A 17,565-nucleotide genomic window follows, 5' to 3' on the forward strand; every position below is an offset into this window, starting at 1 on the left:
CTTTTTTGTCTATTTGTCTGTTTCTATGCAACCATCAGAGATACAAAGACATTTTAAACAGAATATGTATTAATTTAGTAATTTATTTATTTAAACGGTGCACACTACAGTCGACAATTATGAACTATTTTAAAATTATAATACATTTTGAAATAAAATACCAACCAAATTGTATACAGGATAATATTAATAATATAATGTATAGCCTATGTAAAGTCAATGAAATAACATTGTATCGGTATATTCAGTTAAATAGAGTATCTAAAACAAAACAATAATTATTTTTTATTTATCATTTTTTGTTTGAGTTTATCTACACATCTATTAAGATTTCACAGAAAAGTGAAGCAAAATATGTTAAATACAAGTCTTAAAATTAATTAAATAATTAAAAACTGAGCGAGTTCCCCGAACCATCTAGAAATTTTCGGATTATCGTTACGTAAAAGCTATTATTTTTATATCCAACATTTTTGTTTTTGATTTATGTGGAAAATTCGTTTATTTTACACATTTTTAGCATTCATAAAACTCTTATAAAACTAAAAGATTCGTCGAATTAAAGTGTAAATCTGCAAAGTTTAATTACTTCTCTCGATTGTTAACTTTTTCAAATCATAATAAAAAGTACTGCGTTGTAAATTATGACATGAGATAAGCGCGTTCAAAAAAACACACAAATAAACAAACTCTTCAGCTTTCTATATCTATACTTTCTATATTATAAAGTATAGAAAGTATAGATTAGTATAAATATTAGTAGGGATTTTTCTGTAGCTATGCGTTTACATACAAAAAGTATATCACAATGTAATAATGACACATGCACATTGCATGCGCCTTGACCGGAGTGCGTCTTGCCAACTAGTCGAGGCCATACGGACATGCATTGAATGTTTGTTGCATTACTTTGAATGTAAATAGAAAATCATTTTCTTGGAACCAATGGTGGGAATTGGGAAATACGTGTCTAAAGGAAAATGCAAATTATTATGTTATTTAAGATGATTTTATGGCGATTTTTAGATTAATTAATATGCAATGAAATTATAAACAGAACTAGAATTACGAATAGAAACACCAATTAGGAATATGAAGGTAGATCAAGCATTTCTCTAACGAAAAATCTGGAAAAAAAATTATTTTATGCTACTAAAATTCAACTCAGAAACAATCTTGAGCAGTTGAGAAAACCATTAGAAATCGAACCCAGGACGCTTCAGATTCAGTATTGGACAATTAACTATAATCTTAATCTTAATATACATATATATATAAATCTCGTGTCACAATGTTTGTCCTCAATGGACTCCTAAACCACTTAACCGATTATCTATACTTCTATACTAATATTATAAAGAGGAAAGGTTTGTATGTATGTATGTATGGTTTTCACGCATGAACTACTGGATCGATTTTGATGAAATTTGGCACAGATAATCTTTAAACCCTGAGAAAGAACATAGGCTACCTTTTATTGCGAAATATGTACCGCGGGCGAAGCCGGGGCGGACTGCTAGTACATAATAAAATTCGCACACCATGTGCAGTTGGATCCAACTTGAGAGATAGGATAGTTTAAACATGTAGGTACCACGGGCGAAGCCGGGGCGGACCACTAGTAAATAATATGAGTTTGATGCCATTCAGCTCGGCCGTGGCACGTTGGCGCACTGCTCTAATGTCATTGACTGCATTTAACCTGGCATAACAACTAGCGCATTTTATTTCTCGTTTATTATTTTACATGTTCTTTTTGAAGTGAAACTTCTTTAGGCGCGTTGAGAATAAAATTTCAAAATCGCGTCATGGCAATATCGTTACGTCATGGAGTAAGGCGACGATTTTGGTATCTTTGAATCTAGCCAAAGAAGTTTCACTTCTGACACGTGTGCTCGGCATACACGCTCTTTTTTCCTGCATTATTTTGTGTGTTTTACTAGCTGGAAATCCCGACGACACTCGAATGAAACCTGGGTGACCTATGTGCTAATCCAAACTACAGTATCTCTGTAGTAAATTTCATATAGAATTTAGTCTGTATAATATTGGTAGGATAATATTGTTTTTAATATTAAAATCACGCACTAAAAAGCGTTGCTAAGTGTGAAAAACATGCTACATAAACCCTCCACAGTTCATTAAAAAGACTGAAAACAGAGTAAAACTTCGAAAATGTAGACTATACAAAGCGGTACCATTTTAAAACTGTAACTTGATACGACGTTGCGTTATTGAACGAAAAAATGTATCTAGTCGACTTCACTATACGGTTTATCCTAACAAATAACTTATAAGGCCTTTGTGAAAACTAAAGCTTTTTAAGCGTAACGTTAAACTATTGAAAATAGGATAGTATCGGGGAGCCGATAAAGAGCGTATAAATGATGGCGTTTAAAAATGCATTCTTCGAAAATTAAGAACACACGTAGGTATATATACACTTTTTATAATATAAGTGCAGATACACAAGGCTTTTTGAATAAATATTAAAGTATTAGCCTGATAAGAATGCATTTTCTACAAATCTGATATCTTTTGAGCTTTTAACTGAACTACAAATACTATTTTATATTTAATTATATTTGTTTATTAATTTAATATTTCTCAATATACCAACACTAACTGTGCCTCGTGGTTTTACCCGTAGTGCTCCGCTCCTATTGGTCTTAGCGAGATGATATTTAGCCTATAGCCTTCCTCGATAAATGGTAACCGTTCAACCGTTCATCTAACACCGAAATAATTTTTTGCTCGTTCAAACAAACAAACAAACTCCTCAGCTTTATAATATTAAGTAAAGATAAAAAAATATAACAAGCAAACCATTTTGTAGTCACGTCAAAAACATTTTAATCTGTACCGAAAGTTCTAGAACAAAACAATACATCAGCAATCGTAACATCTGCAGCTGCAGTAAGGCCGTTTTATTATCAATAAAACTGAAAACCTTTTGTAAGCAGGATTCTATCGTAAAACTTTTGGGCTCTTACGAGACAAGGAAATAGAGGAATATAAAAGTTTTATTCGTTATTTAGATCTAAATATTTTGAGGTTAGAATTCGAATTATATTCAATAGTTTTGATTATACGACGATGAAAACCCATGGAGGGTTGTCACGTAAAAACCACAGGACAGTTCTTTGGCATATTACGATAATATATTATGATGTTACATATGTATTTTGTAAAATTAAATTGTAAAACTGACATTAAAAAGAGCTACTATGGAGTTTCTTGCCGGTTCTTCTCCGTAGAGACTGCTTTACGAATCGGTGGTAAATGTTAAAAATATGTTATGACGTCTCAGCTTCTGTTGGTCTTAGCGTGATGATATTATATAGCCTATTATAGCCTTCCTCGATAAATGGACTATCCAACACCGGAAGAATTTTTAAAATCGGACCAGTAGTTCCCGAGATTAGCGCGTTCAAACAAACAAACAAACTCTTCAGCTTTATAATATTAAGTATAGATAGTATAGATAAGCACCTATATTAAACTAAGAGGACATAATTACCAAGACATCTCATGATAAAGACAGGATATTAAAATAACCTGGAAAGCAAACTAACGTTGAACATTGCATATTAAAATACAGGCAAAGTTTTAAGCGAAAGTTAATATCTCATTATACAGCAATAAATTTACAAAGTATGTGACTAATTGATATTTAAGTAAACAATATGCTGAATAATTTACCTATACGAAATAGGGCGGGATCGTTGTTCCATTCATTATAGTTCCTTAGATTTAGTGTTTTGGTTTGCCAATAAATAAAAACTATGACAAAGTTCTAATTTCCATCACATATGTATAAGGAACTTATATCAAACAATTTGTACAACAAAATCACGTTAACAGAAAATATACCACAATAATGTTATCCCAAACTTATCAAGACGAAAAGTCAATACAAGGGGAAAAACAGGATGGATCTGGGAACCGAGATGCCAAGTGGGAGATTGATGATGTCTTGATTACGTGTGGTGATAGCAATAGACTCTACACTCGATTACATTGAAAACTATGCTCTTGTAGTGATATTTCGTGCTTTATTCATTCGCAATTGATCCTTATTTGTGATGAGTAGGTACTGACAAACAAAGAGAACTGCGAATGCTTTTTTAGATTACCTTGATATGAGTTCGGGATTGATATCGTTTTGAATATAAAATCCCGGTAGTTATTTACGAGCTTTTTAACGTTGTTTTACAACACTTTTAAATGAACAAAAGATAAAAAAAATATATAACAGAGCAACACGTTTGATGTATGAAGCTGAATTATTATCAGAATAATTATATTATCAGAAGAAGTTTACGACACATTACCTATTTTTAGTTAGTAACAAATTTCCTTCCATACACGTAATATATACCCCAATTTTATTGGTACCGTTTGACAAACGAACGAATCGTATCTCCCACAACCAGTAATGGTCCCTTTGAATCTTAACCCATGATATACTGCTAACTGACTTTACCTAGCCGTTTGTTAACTGTACCATTTCTGGTACGTTTTGGACATATTTATATTAAGAGAATGTCAAAAGGTATGTGGAATAAATAAATCTTTGAAATGTTTGTATTTCTAGTTCTGACTACCTAACCTAGGTACTGAAATTGATTTTTATTTCCATTAGAATGATCGTTTTCCCATTTTTTATTAGTTTCTAATCGTTTTATATTGTGAGCGTGTACCTGTGTCTAAATCATATATATAAAAGAAAGTCGTGTTAGTTACTCCACTTATAACTCAAGAACAGCTGAACCGATTTAGCTGAAAATTGGCAGGGAGGTAGTTTAGAGCCAGGAGAAGGATATAGGATACTAAATATGTACCACGGGCGAAGCCGGGGCGGACCACTAGTTTATAATATTATTTAATGTGAGCAAAATGTACATCAAAAAAAAAATAGAAACTTATTAACATCTAGCTAAATAAAATTATACCTAATGGCGTAGAAAAGCACTTTTCATCAAAGCAAATTTATAATTTAAAAATAAAATGTTACTGAACCGATTTCTAGTAGAGTGCTTGTGTATTTAATAAGCGAATATCATCTAGAAATAGTAAGGAAATAAAGCAAATAATAGAATGACCTTGAACTTGAGAAGATTATCCTTCTACAAAAATATGTTTTGGAAACGACTGTCTATTCGCAAACCTTTACTTGACCTATCAAGGTCAGTGTTAAAGATGAAACATTTTGTCCCAAATTCTGAAACGTAATCCGCAGAACGTTATAAAAAGGTACTCATAAAATAATGGGCCAGAGGTCGTGGATTCGATTCCCACCCGGGGCAAATATTTGTGTGATGAATAGATGTTTGCTCTGTGTCTGGGTGTTAATTATCTATATAAGTATTTATTTAAAATTATATATAGATATGTATGTTTATCAGCCATCTGGTTACCATAACACAAGCGAAAGCTTAGTATGGGATCAGAGCGTGCCGTGTGTGAAAATTGCCCTGAAATATTTATTTATTTACTAGCGGTCCGCCCCGGCTTCGCCCGTGGTACATATTTACGTTTTCTCTACATAAAAACCATCCTGGTACTTCAAGGAATATAATAAAAAAGAATTATCGAAATCGGTTCAGCCGTTCTCGAGTTATGCGCTTACCAACACATTTTGCGATTCATTTTTATATATAAGATTATTTATTAATTAATTAACTATACAAACTTATTCTGGAAGTTCTTTCAAACAGTAAAAATAAACAGTACTAATATTATATTCGTTTTTGTTTGCCCATAACCGTCATATACACGGAACTTAAGGATTTTCCAGGTTGCCTGGTAGAGATTGCTGTTTAGCAATAAGGCCGCCTTTTGGGCAAATTATGCTTTTGTATTTCTACTTCTTTTTGCATACTATTGTTTTCTCATATTTTGTTCAATAAAGAATTATAAATAAATAAATAAATAAATTTACTCTGCCTTCAAGTTCCTTCTTCTCTAATACTCAAACTAGCGGTCCGCCCCGGCTTCGCCCGTGGTACCTACATGTTTTATAGCCTATGTTGCTCAGTGAAGATGCAGCTTTCTAATGGTGAAAGAATTTTTGAAATCGGTCCAGTAGTTAATGCGTGAAAACCATACATACATAATTACAAACCTTTCCTCTTTATAATATTAGTATAGATAACATGAAATAAAGATTTATGAAGTTTTCTACTCAGAAAAAGTAAACATTATTTGTACTACAATCCTAGGATCCTATCCATCTTTCAAAAGACATCAGACCATGTAAAAAATACTAAGTATTTTTCTTGTACAAGTCTTGTTTCTTAAAGCACACGAGACATCACAAGTGTAACCTGCATATAAATAAAACGATTTCATGCCCTGTCTGTCCTAAGAAAATCTCCTTAGCCAAACAAAGGTTAGTTTTAAATTGTACCCGCTCCATGAATAATTTAGAGGGTCCGAACCCTTTCAAGCAGTTTATTGATTTATCTTTCAAATTCCGTATAGTTTTTAACCGAGTTACAAGAAGGGTCCTTTGATCAGTTTGTACGTTTTTGCTACCTTTGAATAAACGGTGAATCGTTTGATTAAATAAACTTATAAAATAATGACAATGATTGTGAGAGGAAATTTTGTTTACTGAGGAATATTTTATTTATTAAGCTATTGCATAGCTTCTATCGCGGGCCTCGAGCGCGGGGACCGAATCGAAAAATTCCGTAACGAAAAAACCTCACGCTCCCCACTCCGACGGGCACGAAGGTGTGGCTTGAAGGCATGTAATAGCTTTACCGCGGCAGTTCCTGTATTTTTTTTATTTATTTAATTCTTTATTGCACACACAATAAATAGAGATACGTAAAGGACATAGAGGGTCGTCTTATAACTAGGTAGCGATCTCTTCCAGGCTACCGTATGTATTAATAATGAGACACTTATCGGAAAGTTAAGGAAATAATAAATAATACAATAAAATGAGTAAAGAATTGGAAGAAAATATGATGGAAGCAATCATGAATGAGCTTATTTCAACTTTGCATGTTTGAGTGTAAATAGTTTAAGTTACTACGTTTTGTAACTGGTTGGTTATGATTAAGTCTAAAAAAATTAAATAATCCAGCGCAAAGTCAAGCCTTACAAAAATAGAACATGAAAAATAGTTTCTCCATTTATAATATTTAAATCTTCCCAGACATTAAATTCTCGTGAATATCTTCTTAGCTTCAGATAGAGTATCTAGTATTTTATTATCTGTGCCTCAGATACTGATCAATCCTCTTAAAGGTCTGGATTTCAATATCTTAGCTGGCTTATGGGTATAGATAACTTCGTAACTAAGCTTTATGTAAACATCTGTAATCTTATAACAGTAATGTTTAAATATTAACTATGATTTACAAAATAACTAGCGGTCCGCCCCGGCTTCGCCCGTGGTACCTACATGTTTAAACTATCCTATCTCTCAAGTTGGATCAAACTGCATATGGTGTGCGAATTTTATTATAATCGGTTAAGTGGTTTAGGAGTCCATTGAGGACAAACATTGTGACTCGAGATTTATATATTATATTAAGATAAGATTTATTAGGTTTTAGATAAAGCGGGTGAAAAGCTAGTTGTATAAAGAGGAGAGTTGTAAGATAAGAAATAAATAGAAAAATAAATAGTGTCTAGCAGACGTTTTTCTGCCATATAGCACTGACATTGAACTAACTTTTATAGCTTCTATTTTCTTTTCATTTTATGAGAATAATAAGGAACCAATTTATCAGGCTTTGTAACACATAATAAAGCTTGGGAAAGTATTTAATTACGAAAACACAATTATTTTGTCTTGTGCCTACAACATTAATGTTCTGATCACAGGTTCTGATTGATTTTTATGTGACATAGGAAGATTTCCATGTCAGCCATTCTTAGTTAGGGCGTAATAAAATCAACTTTATTGTGCCTCTGTCCGCAGCTAAATAAAGAATTGCGGTTCCCTTTCGCGTACTTCTTATTTTTGTTCACTCCGAATTATCTTTGTATTTCAAGTTCTATTAAAACGTCAGTTCTTTTATTGAAGAAAATAAAAAAGTGATTTATATAGACTACTTCATTATCGAATAGAAATCTACAAAATACTTCATGCTCAAGCCTCAAACACAGATTAGATACTAACTCAAGCCAGAGATGATTTTACACTGCACATTTTACATGACATCAACAACAGAGCCAAACCTTGTCAATCAATCAATCGGTCAAGCATACATCATAACCGCGTAGATACATAATGTTGAACTACGTTTTTGAAACAAAGCTTCTTATAAATATGAATTAGGTTTTTTTTTATTGTAAGTAAAACAATATTAAGCGTTTTTCTTTATAAAATCGGATAATTTTTTGACATATTAGACATAATCTTAACAACATAAATTTCTATGGGCTTAGAATAAAACAAAGATCTCTACTAATATAAAAACTTGGCTTGAAATGCTGCTGCGTGTCTAACTAAAATATATCAGTAAATCTTAGATTACAAAATAAAAGACAGATGGAGCGTTGCCGAACTAAACCGAATGATTTATCGTCATTTTCAATAAAGCTATGTGTGCTGTCATTTCGCCGCTGCACTGTACGTACACGGTGCTTCTGTGTGCGTGTAATGTTACCAGATATTGAAAAATTTCCCAAATTTTTCCCCGACTACGGAAAAAAGAGGGTTATGTTTTTCGAGTTTATGTATGTATGTATAATATTTCTTTGACACGCCCTGCAGTATAAACCGTTGGACCGATTTTGAATTGTGAGGTGTGCAATCAGCTGAATTATTATGTTAGTGGCGGTAGTGACGTAGGCTATATATATAAATTAGCAGTCAAGTTTTAATTTTTTTTTAAATTTTATTTCGGGTTTGTTGATATTTTTTTTATAATATTATAAAAATTCTTTTATTATATAAAGTACCTGCCTACTAAAGTTATATATGGACAAAATAATTGCATTCAATTTTTAATTAAATAAATTACATAAAAAAATGTGTGCGTGTACTATAGTGTACACACGTAAGAAGTAAAACTTCTTTATGACCTTATTTTTCAAAAAATAATTTGCAACTTTACAGAAATACGTCGAATCACGCGTGGTAGGGACAAGAAAAAGATGGCACGTAACGAAACGAAAAAATGTTACACAAATTTTTTTTCCATACCCGATAAAGACGTTTCACTTCAAAAATTTTCAATAATAACTATAATAATTTTATTATTTTTTATTTTTCAAAATATATGAATGCAAATAGCGGTAGTTTTTACTTTTTAGTCGAGAATACGGGACATTTTATTTTCATCATATACATCATGGAGTTCACATAAATTAAATCGCTAGCGAAAACGACTATGGCATTTTTAAGCTTTATAAAAGTAACAAAATAATGTATTATGCTTATTTAAATAATCTTATAATGATCATGAACCTTTGGTGCACTTTACAAATAATCACATTCACGATCGAAAAATCCATCAGCATTACCCTGAAGATCTTTTAACCGTTTTACCGTTTTACCAATAAAAATGGCAAATTCATTTTCAAAATACTGGCAACATACGTTGAAGTTTTGTATTCCTTCATATCTGTAAAATTATTATTCGTATAAAGAAATAAATCAGCCAAATAATCTACAGAAAACCTGTGAAACGATGTTTTATCTTATTTTTTGTTTTCGGGAACAAATTTTACAGCGTTTTATTATCACAAGACAGCATTTTTTTACTAAAATTGCAAACCCTTTTTGACGTATTGCATGACACTATATGCGCTATAGCACTGGAGCAGCGACGTATTTGCTTTTGATTTCGTATTTTCTTTGACAAGGGCGACGGGCGGTTGTCATGCTCCATCTGTATTTTATTTTGTAATCTAAGCAGTAAATATATTCTCTCCAAAATATTCAAATCATTTTCATGAACAAAAATATGAACTAAATCAATTCAAAAATAAATTAACGACATTTCAACGAAGGCTAGACGAAACGTCGGCCAAAATAAACTGACATTAATTGACAGCGAGTGGCATTACCAAAACTTTATTTTGAGCTTTTTGTGCCTCTTTTGAAGAGGAAAAAATAACAGTGAAATAATAGTACTGTTATTTAACTGTTATTTTCAAATCACGTCTCGCACTGGTCCACTTATTATATAAAGCTGTTTTTGAAAAAAGCTCTTGTATAATAAAATTAACGAAAATGTGAAAGCTACAATAGCATATAATACCATCATTTAGTTAAAACTTTATCTTTAAAGCTAAAGATTTTAAGAGATTCTAGATTTGAAGACCGAAAAAGCGAATTAAATTGAAATAGTTAATTATGGATTTTCTATATAATTTTCCATTAAACTATCAACAGATAACATTTGAAGAAAGAAGGAAAATTCCCAACGAAATACATCTTCTTATATATTGGTTAGGGAGCCAGGTGCAAATTGGGTTCATTATTTCCTCTCAAGAGATAATTCGTCAGAAGCATCAGAGTATAGTATTATAAAGCCTCGTGAACGTCAGCTGGCGCTCGGTTGGGGGGGTGAGCGGTTGTAGCCTCCCACGCACATAGGAAAAAAAATACATTCATTCATTCATTTCCTCTCAGCTAAAAATTTGTCAAATTGTAGCTAACCCAATATCTCAACGAAAAAAAATAGTCAGCTGGTTACAACATGGTGTATTATACGTCAGCTGGTGTCTCGAACATGAAAGTTAAATTTAAGGAAAAATTTATTTTCCGTTATTTCCTCTCAAACAAAAATTTACCTGATGATAGCTTATATGTAACTGTGGATAAATATATATGTCAGCTGGCTGTATCTTGGTGGAAAAACCGTCAGCTGATACGGGAGGCTACAACCGCTTTTCCCCCCAACCGAGCTCCAGCTGACGTTCACGAGGCTTCATAATACTATACTTTGATGCATTTTACTAATTACCGCTTGAGAGGAACTTGGTCATAAAATCTGTTCCTGGCTCCCGTACTATATAAAAATGAATCGCAAAATGTGTTGGTAAGCGCATAACTCGAGAACGGCTGAACCGATTTCGATAATTCTTTTTTTTTATATTCCTTGAAGAACGAGGATGGTTCTTATGTAGAGAAAACGTAAACATGTACCACGGGCGAAGCCGGGGCGGACCGCTAGTAGGATATAAATATATTCATACCATCACTATCACCTGTATTTAACAATAAATTATTTTGAATTTGAGATTTTAACACTGTATATACGGGACGATTGATATAGAGACGTATTAATAAATCATTTAGCATAGCTTATTAGGGTCCTGGGTTCAATTCCCGGTGGAGACGAAGAAAAAAAATGTCTCGGTCTGGCAGGACACAGAAGGCTGAGAATTTATTACAAGTTTCCCTTGATTCTAGTAATCACTTAATATTACAGAGGTGAAAGTGTATTTTGCTTGTCTTTTTTTCACGTCGCAAAGAACCGTTTTAATGATGTGATTTTTCTGTCTAGAAACTTTGGAGTCTAGAGAATGATTTTGGCGAAGCCTCGGATGAAAAACTAGTATTATCACAGATAATACCTACATTATCTATATTTAGTTCTAGCTGTGCTCCGCGGTTTTACCCGCAGTGCTCGGCTCCTGTTGGTCTCCGCGAAATATAACCCAAAGTCTACCTCGATAAATGGACTATCTTACACAAAAAAAATGTTTCAAATCGGACCAGTAGTTCCCAAACAAACAAACAAACTCTTCAGATTTATAATATTAGTAAAGATTATTAATATTTCAAATAACAATCAGCTATAACAATAATAACTAGCTGAAACTGATTTTCATTACCATTATCAATGGAATTGTGTTTACATTAGCAACTTTAATCAGTTTGCCGCCTAAATGCGAAAGTTTATATGGATGTATGTTTGTAACTCAATTACGCTTAAACTACTAAACGAATTGATGAAACTTAGCAGTGTAAAGCTTATGTACCTGACAATAGCAAATGGGAAGATAAATTAAGAATAGAAACGCAATTACATTTGTTAATTAAGTTTCACATGTGTTTTTTAATTTGAAAAATACGAATTAATTAGACATAAAGTATTTTTGCATTTGAATAACCGGGTATATTATTATTTTAACTCTTACATAAAATTTAAATACACACTTAATTACTAAACTTAGATTAATAATCTTTAAAAAATCAGTCCTATTCTAGTTATAGTCGATAGTAATCAATGTAGTAACAGTATGTCATGGGTATGCGTAATGTGTACATATTATACATAATACGTGTACATGTATTACAATCATCACAGATAATTATGATACATATATTAAATAAAGGAGAGTCAGTAGTCAGTTACTGTTTTTACAGACTCCCGCCATCTTAGGGTGTTGTATTAGCTTCCTTTGAAATAAAGTCCATAGAATACTACTATATACTTGATAGTACAATTACAAATTCAATTTTAGTAGTACATTACAGTTTGCAATCAGTACAGTACAGATTCAGGTGTTCATTCACGACAAACCTCACAACAAAACTTGATTGTACAAAGGTCGACTGGGCGACACTCGAAGGTAACAACGACGACCGAAACAGTGCGGACAATGTTCCGATCTCTATTTAGGAATTGACCTTTGGACCGTGCGATGAATATGAATAGCAGCTGAAATATTTGACAAACGAATTGTACCTGGACAATGTTAGGTCTTTTAAGTTCATTTCTAATGTGTTGCTTATAGGGATGTGAATAAATAATCGATTATTATTTTAATCGATTATTTTTTTTCCATTGTCGATTTTTTATAATCGATTTTATTAATGGTAAAAATCGATTTTTAATAAATCGATTATAAGAATTACACAATTTAAATCGATTTTTGTAAATAGTGCTATCTGTGCGATGGATGACAAATTTATTATTTTAATATGGTAACAAAATCAGTTTGTATCACTAGCGCCTCCTACTGTATGTAATGTGTAATATTACTACTAAAATTAAAGTCTGTTCGTTCACGTCATCCGCTATGGTTTTATTAGGTTATGGGCCCAGCTACGTATTTTTCTTGTTTTTTATAGTTTAAAGTTTAAAGTTACTGCTAGGTTTGCGATAATAATGACGACGAACTACTTAGCAAGTGTTCCAAAGTTGCGAGGACGCGAGAACTATGATGATTGGTGTTTTGCGGCTCAAAATTTGTTGGTGTTGGAAGGCATGGCGGCGAGCATACAAAGCCAGTTGAAATCAACCGCTACTGCAGAGCAAAAAGTTGAAGATGCGAAAGCCAAGGCGAAGCTAATATTGTCAATCGATCCATCGATTTATGTTCACATTAAGCAGGCGGTCACAACATATGATTTATGGACTACACTCAAGAAGATGTTTGATGATTCCGGCTATACAAGGAAGATTTGTTTGTTACGAAATCTCATCAACATTCGACTTGAAAATTGTGAGTCAATGACGCAGTATGTAACGCAAATAATTGAAAACAGCCAGCGATTGCAGGGAACGGGTTTTGGAATAACAGATGAGTGGGTTGGTGCACTGATGTTGGCGGGATTGCCTGAAAAGTATGCCCCCATGATAATGGCCATTGAACATTCAGGTTGCGAGGTCAAATCTGATATAATAAAAACGAAGCTAATGGATATGTCGTCTGAAATTGGTTCTGTTTCCGCTTCCGATCGCGATAGTGCATTTATTGCTAGAGGAACGCATAAAATGAGAAATGGCAACTCTAAAAATAGCCATAAACTGTCAGAGAAGTCAATGTCAAAGTCTGAAAATAAGGTTATTAAATGCTACAGATGTAAAAAGACCGGTCACTACAAAAATCAGTGTCCGCAAGAAGAAACAACGAAAAGGAAACAAACTAACGCATTTAATGCTATTTTCCTGACTGGAAAATTCAATAAAGACAGCTGGTATATTGATAGTGGTGCAAGTAAACACATGACGGCATGTAAAAATAACCTCGTGAATTCGTTGCATCAACATGAAATTAAAGAAATTATTATTGCAAACCAGACTAGAGTTCCAGTGCTGTGTTCTGGTGATGTCAACATTGTCACAGTTGTGAAAGATGTAGAATATGACATCACAGTGAAAGATGTATTGTTTATACCAGATTTAACCACCAATTTGCTATCCGTCAGTCAGTTGATTAGAAGTGGCAACAGTGTAATTTTCGAAGAAAATGTTTGCTATATATATAATCGACAGAGAGAACTAGTTGGCCAGGCAGAATTAATTGATGGTGTGTATAAGTTGTGTACATTACAAACAGAACAGATACTAGCAGCAACAGCGATTGCATCGAGTGAGACTTGGCACCGGCGCATGGGACATATTAACAGTAACAGCTTAAACAAAATGAGAAATGGAGCTGTAGATGGAATATTATATCCAGACATGGCAGAAATAGATAAAACATCATGTGTTATATGTTGTAAAGGCAAACAAACCAGATTACCATTCCAGCTAAGTTCATCCAAGACTAAGGATTTGCTAGAATTGATACATTCAGATGTAGCAGGCCCTATGGAAAACTTATCGATAGGGGGATCGAGATATTATGTTTTGTTTGTGGACGACTTCAGTAAGATGGCTTTTGTGTACTTTATGAAAGCAAAAAGTGAAGTTTTCAAATATTTTGTTGAGTTTCAGTCCATGGTTGAAAAACAGAAAGATAAAAATTCTAAGGACAGATAACGGAGGTGAATTCTGTGGTCAGGAATTTGAGAAATACTTGAAAAAGCAAGGAATTGTCCACCAAAGGACAAATGCTTACACCCCGGAGCAGAATGGTCTATGCGAAAGAATGAACAGGTCCATCGTTGAAAAGGCCAGATGTTTGATTTTTGATGCTGATTTAGACAAGAAATTCTGGTCAGAGGCGGTAAATACTTCTGTATATCTCAGAAATAGATCTGTGGTTACGGGACTGAACAACAGGACGCCATATGAAGTCTGGACAGGCCAGAAGCCAAATTTAAGCCATTTGAGAATATTTGGCAGCAAAGTAATGGTACATGTTCCAAAACAAAGACGTTTGAAATGGGATGAAAAGGCCAAACAGCTGATATTGGTTGGCTATGCTGAAAATATTAAGGGCTACAGAGTTTATGATAAAACAAGCAATACCGTGACTACCAGCAGAGACATAGTTATCATGGAGTCTTCAAATGAGTCAGTTAAAGATACTGTACAGATACCTGTCGACTACAAGTCTTCAGTGGAGGAAAGCATCACAAAAGAAAATGAAAGTACAATCTTAGAAGAAGATAATGATCAAGATAAGACATATATTCCAGATGCAGAAGCTTCTTCAGTAAGTGATTCTAGCGACAGCTTCTTTGATGCCACTATAGACTCAGATATCACCTTGGTTGAACAAGAAAAACTACCAAGACGTACAAGAAGGCAACCAGACTGGTATACAAATCTGTGTATTGCAGAATGTGAAGATATTGACAGAGAAGTCACGCTTGATGAAGCTTTGAATGGCCCGGAGAGTGTTTTCTGGAGAGCTAGCATGAAGGAAGAATTGGACTCTTTCAAACAGAATGAAGCCTGGGAGCTTGTGGACCATCCTCAAAATAGTTCGGTAATTCAGTGCAAGTGGGTGTTCAAAAAGAAATATGATAGTGATAATAATGTGCGGTATAGGTCTAGATTAGTGGCAAAAGGTTTCTCTCAAAAGGCTGGAGTGGACTATCATGAAACTTTTTCCCCTGTGCTTAGATATTCCACACTAAGATTACTATTTGCATTAGCAGCTAAATTAAATTTAGATGTCACCCATCTCGATGTAACCACCGCTTTTCTTAATGGTTTTCTGAATGAAACTGTGTATATGAAAAAACCTGTAACTTTTGAGTGTAATGATGGTGAAAATAAAGTGTTAAAATTGAAAAGAGCGATATATGGCCTAAAGCAATCATCTAGAGCTTGGTATGAGAGAGTCAATGATTACTTGATTAGTTTAGGTTACAAAAAGTCAGAGTATGAACCATGTTTATTTTCAAAATTTAAAGATAATGTAAAAATTGTAATTGCACTATTTGTTGACGACTTCTTTGTATTTTCAAATTGTAAGAAAGCTACTGAACAGCTGGTTCAAGAATTAAGTAGTAAATTTAAAATTAAAAATCTTGGTCAAATTAGAAAATGCTTAGGTATAAGAGTTAAAATTGATGAAACTAAAATAACATTAGATCAGGAAGAATATGTTGATCAATTGTTGAAAAGGTTTAATATGATACATTGTAAAACTGCAGAAACTCCTATGGAGGCAAATTTAAAATTAGAGAAATCTTTTATTTGTAATAATAATTATCCATTTCAGCAGTTGATAGGTGGACTTATGTATTTAGCAGTTCTTAGTAGGCCAGATATTGCATTTAGTGTTACTTACTTAAGCCAGTTTAATAATGCATATAATGAAACCCACTGGAAGCATGCAAAGAGAATTCTAAAATATTTAAAAAAGACTAAAAGCTATGGCCTTGTATTTTGTAAAAATAATCTTTCTATAGAAGGTTTTGTAGATGCTGACTGGGGTTCAGATATTACTGACAGAAGGTCATATTCTGGTTTCTGTTTTATGTTGTCAAATACTGTTATATCTTTTGAATGTCGAAAACAAAGAAATGTAGCGTTATCCAGCACTGAGGCTGAGTATATATCCATGTCTGAAGCATGTAAAGAAGGGATTTATTTAAGAAATTTATTGTTTGAAATTGTTGGAAAATCGGATCCAATTGTTTTATTTAATGATTGTCAAAGTGCTCAAAAACTAGCATTGAATCCTATTTTCCATCGTAGATCAAAACATATTGATATTAGATACAACTTTGTAAGAGAGGCTGTAGCCAATAATTATATAAAATTAAGCTATTTACAGACAACTGAAATGCCAGCAGACATACTTACAAAAAGTTTAAATTCTGTAAAACATTATTATTTTATGAAGAAGCTTGGCATTTTACCTGTTAATTAAAGTATCTTATCCTATATACTTATAGTTAAAAGTAAGAGTTTATGTACAATTGTGTGTTTGTTCCTCTTTTACACAAGAACTTTCTCATAAAATTTTTTTTTGTGTTTTGTTTTCTTATAAGAAGCTAGTGATTGTCACTTCATTTTTTGATTTTGTTAAGTGGCGGTATTATTTTAATATGGTAACAAAATCAGTTTGTATCACTAGCGCCTCCTACTGTATGTAATGTGTAATATTACTACTAAAATTAAAGTCTGTTCGTTCACGTCATCCGCTATGGTTTTATTAAAATTATGACACTAAAGTTGACAGACTAAAAATATTCATGATATTTGATGGCAATTAAATTATTATAAAAAAAAATGTATGCGTGACACACAGTACAATAGTACACACGTAAGAAGTGAAACTTCTTTATGACCTTATTTTTCAAAAAATAATTTACTATATGCAACTTTACAGAAATACATCGAATCACGCGTGGTAGGGATAAGAAAAAGATGGCGCGTAACGGAAAAATGTCATGCGTAACGAAAAAATGTTACACTACATTTTTTTCCAACCCCGATAAAGAAGTTTCAC

At 32.9% G+C, this 17,565-nt stretch overlaps 2 protein-coding genes across 5 annotated transcripts in view; one reads left to right on the forward strand and one right to left on the reverse strand.

The window, feature by feature from the left end:
• The window catches only part of LOC149897740 (myrosinase 1-like), a 412,925-nt gene that overhangs the window by 286,246 nt on the left and 109,114 nt on the right, over positions 1–17,565 (forward strand). The gene's annotated exons all lie outside the window — the stretch shown is intronic.
• Positions 1–17,565, reverse strand: part of LOC149897752 (uncharacterized) — a 175,573-nt gene that overhangs the window by 66,765 nt on the left and 91,243 nt on the right. The gene's annotated exons all lie outside the window — the stretch shown is intronic.

This window comes from Colias eurytheme, chromosome 25, assembly GCF_061535395.1.
Source record: "Colias eurytheme isolate Ceu_HAF_F1 chromosome 25, ilColEury1 Martin Lab GWU primary, whole genome shotgun sequence".
In the NCBI taxonomy this organism is placed as follows: domain Eukaryota; kingdom Metazoa; phylum Arthropoda; class Insecta; order Lepidoptera; family Pieridae; genus Colias; species Colias eurytheme.